Consider the following 3,842-nt stretch of genomic DNA (forward strand, 5'->3'; position numbering starts at 1 on the left):
ATGTATTCATATGCAAAAATTCAAAAGATACCAAAAGATTTACAGTGGGTCTTTTCCCTCTAATCCTTCCCTCCCCATAATCCATTCTGGTTATCATTTCTTGGGGATCATTACAGAGACATCCAGAACATAGATAAGCAAATATGTGCATGGATTCCTGTACTCATTTCTCTAAATAGAAGTACACCACACACCCTGTTCTGCACTGGGATTTTGTTTTTTTCAACTTAGCAATGTACCTTGGCAGATCTTTCCAGATCAGCACTAGGAGAGCATTCTTCGCACATTCCGTTGTCTGAATATAATAATTTATCTAACAAGTTTTCTGGTGATAGTCACGGAGGTATTTCCAGGGTTTTGCTGCAACAAATAATGCTGCAATTAGCATCCCTTTCACAGAAGAATTTCCATGTATTCAGAGCTATTTCTGATGGATACATTCTTAGCAACTGAATCGCCCAGTCAGAGGGCAGGTGCGTTTAAACATTTTGACGCTAGTTGTCTAAATGCTCTCTAAGGTTGTACCTACCAATCGTCATTTGCACCGGCGACCTACGCGAGCTCTGGTTTCCCCACATTCTAGCCAAGGCCAAGTATTATTGGACTTCTTGATCGTGGCCTTGCTGATAGGGGGAAAAGGTGTTCACCATAGTTCTAATCTACATATTCATTGTTTGTATGTTAGATTGGACATTTAAAAAATATGTTCAAAGACCGTTTATATTTCTTTTCTAGTGGCAAAGCATTCAAGTTGTTTGTCTATTTTTCTCTTGGATAATTGTCTTTTTGTTGATCTGCTAGGGATTTTTATATACTAAGAAAATGAGGTATTTGTTTCTCATACATGTTATAAGTGTTCATATTTTTAAAATATAGATATATCAGGCCGGGTGCAGTGGCTCACACCTGTAATCCCAGTACTTTAGGAGGCTAAGGTTGGAGGATCACTTGAGTCCAGGAATTCGAAACCAGTCTGGGCAATATGCTGAAACCCTGTCTTTACTAAAAATGATGGCAGGTGCCTGTAGTCCCAACTACTTGGAAGGTTGAGGTGGGAGGATTGCTTGACCCTGGTAGGTAAAGGCTGCAGTAAGTCGTGTTCACTCCAGCCTAGGTAACAAGCAAGATTCTCTCTCTCTCTCTTGCTCTCTGTGCGCGCGCGCACACACACACACACACACACACACACACACACACACACAGAGATATATCAAACAAAAAATGAGATCTCATTGTATACAATGTTTCTGAGGCCTGTGGTCATTTGATAATATATTGTGCATCCTTTCCCACATCTGTATTTCTTTGAGCAAAATTATTTGTTGATAGTTAGCGAAAAAAATCCCTCTGAGTACACTGGAAGTTCATCAAACACAAGTGGCTCTGAATTGCTATGAGCACAGCAATAACAAGTATCCAAGAGGAGGCTTGTGAAGCATCTCGTGTGTTTCATCTGTTTATGCACTTAATTTAATCCTCCCGACAAAACTGTGACGTAAATAACATCATCCCCATTCCAGATGAGGAAACTGAGGCCCAGGAGAGTCATGGGATTTGTCCAAGGCCTTCCAGATGGTCAGTGGAAGATCTGAGATTCAAATCCATGTCAATTTGTGTTTGAAACATTGGCTACCGCCTTCCATGACCTTAAATCCCCACATTCCCAACTAGTCTGGATTCAACATCCGGAAGGTACGTCCCCATCCTCCCCTCCCACCACCCTGGGCTGGGAAGAGTCATGTAGTTTAGGGCCGGGCCACCAGGAGGCACTAGGGACACATTTCTTGCCTGTTGTATGGGGCTGGGAGCCGGCTGGGGCCAGGCACCCTGGGACGGGGCAGTACTTGGGGCCTGATGATCCTGAAGGCTGAGGTGGCTCAGGCCAGAGGAAATGGCTCCTGCCACGTCTGGAGGAAATCACCTCTGGCAGCCTTCAGGGACTCCTAGCTATCTGGCCACGGCTCAGCCCCTGTGGGGACTTGGATTCCTGTAGATCCGGGTTCCTCAGTCTGAGCAGTAGTACACGGGGCAGCAGAATCTTTTGCTGCAGGGATCTGTCCTGAGCTTTGTAGGCTGTTCACTGTCTCCCTGGCCTCTACCCGTAAGATGTTGGTAGCCCCTCCCCACCCAAGCTGTGACAACCTAACATGTCTCTAGACAATGCCAAATGTCTCCTGGGGGGGCACAGTTGCCCTCGGTTGAGAACCGCTGCTGTGGACGCCCAGGGTGGGCAGGCCACATACATGACAGGAGCCGGCCCTGTGTCAGATAATAGCAGCTCACACCTCAAGAGCCCCACAGGGAGAAAATCATTGACACTCTGTGAGGCGGGGACTGACACCACCTCTGCTTTACAGATGACGAAGCGGAGGCCAGAAACATTCAGTGACTTGCACGAGGCCACACAGCCAGTATGTAGCAGAGCCGGGGCTTGAACCCAGGCCATCAGGCTCTAGCATCTGTGCCCCAACCGCTCAGGCAACATGCACTGCTGGTCCATTGAATCCACAGGAATATTCTCCATGGCCACAAATAAATACTTCTCCCCCAATTTCCTCTTTACCTAAGTTCATTTTCCACTTTTGATGAAGAGCCAGCTGTAAGAGATTTTTCTTTTTCTTTGTAATGGTGCTGAGAAAAACACCAGCCCAAACAGCCATGATAAATGGCAGCGGACACAACCTCAATAGCAGGGCTGCATTGTGGAGCAGTGGGGACTGTGAGCACTCAGAGGGCTCAGCCCCGTCAGTCCTGGTATATTATTTCCTGGTATGGGTGCTGGCCCAATTTTGCAGGAGAAACCAGAAATCTAGATTTTTAATGTGAAATTTCCTAATTTTAAAGTAATGATAATTCAAAAAAATTAAAAACCCTGTGAAGATCAAACAAAATATGTCTGCAGCTCAATTTACCCTGATAACTGCCAGTTTGCAATCTTTCCAAAGGGCACATTCAATATCCAGGAATAAACCCTTTCACCCTCTTAGTGCCCCCTGCCTTTCATCATTATTTATTTAGTGAGTTATTTTATGTATTCAGCCACCCATGCATTCTATGCATGCATTCCACCCACCCAGTCATCCGTTAATTCATTCATTTACCCATCCATTCATTCATCCCTCCATCCATCATCCATCCCTGACCTAGCCAACCATCCATTCATCCATCCATCCATCTATCCATTCACCCATCTCTCCAGCCATTATCTATCTCTCATCCATTCATCCATCCATCCATCCATCCTTCCTTTCATCCATCTGTTCATCCTTCCATCCATCCACCGGCCCATCCATTCATCCATCCATCCATCCACCCATTCATCCATCCCTCCATCCATCATCCATTTCTCACCCATCCATCCATCCTTCCATCCACCCACCCATCCATCCATTCATCCATCACTCCACTCATTATTCATCTCTCATCCATTCATTCATCCATCTATCCATCCATCCATCCATCCATCCTTCCTTTCTTCCATCCATCTATCCATCCATTTATCATCCAACCACCCATTCATCCATCCATTCTTCCAGCCTTCCATTTGTTAACATCTACTTTAGTGGAAATGAAAAAAAGATGACAAATCAGACAATGATAGAACCAAATGGTGTTAAAATGTGTGTGTGTGTGTGTGTGTGAGTTTCACTGTCACCCAGACTGGAGTGCAGTAGCACCATCATGACTCATGGCAGCCTCAACCTCCAGGGCTCAAGAGATCCTCCTGCTTTAGCCTCTTTAGTAGCTGGGAATACAGGTGCATGCCACCATGCCCAGCTAATTTTTTAATTTTTGTAGAGATGAGATCTCACTATGTTGCCTAGGCTGGTCTTGAACTCCTG

Source organism: Chlorocebus sabaeus, chromosome 2 (assembly GCF_047675955.1).
Source record: "Chlorocebus sabaeus isolate Y175 chromosome 2, mChlSab1.0.hap1, whole genome shotgun sequence".
In the NCBI taxonomy this organism is placed as follows: domain Eukaryota; kingdom Metazoa; phylum Chordata; class Mammalia; order Primates; family Cercopithecidae; genus Chlorocebus; species Chlorocebus sabaeus.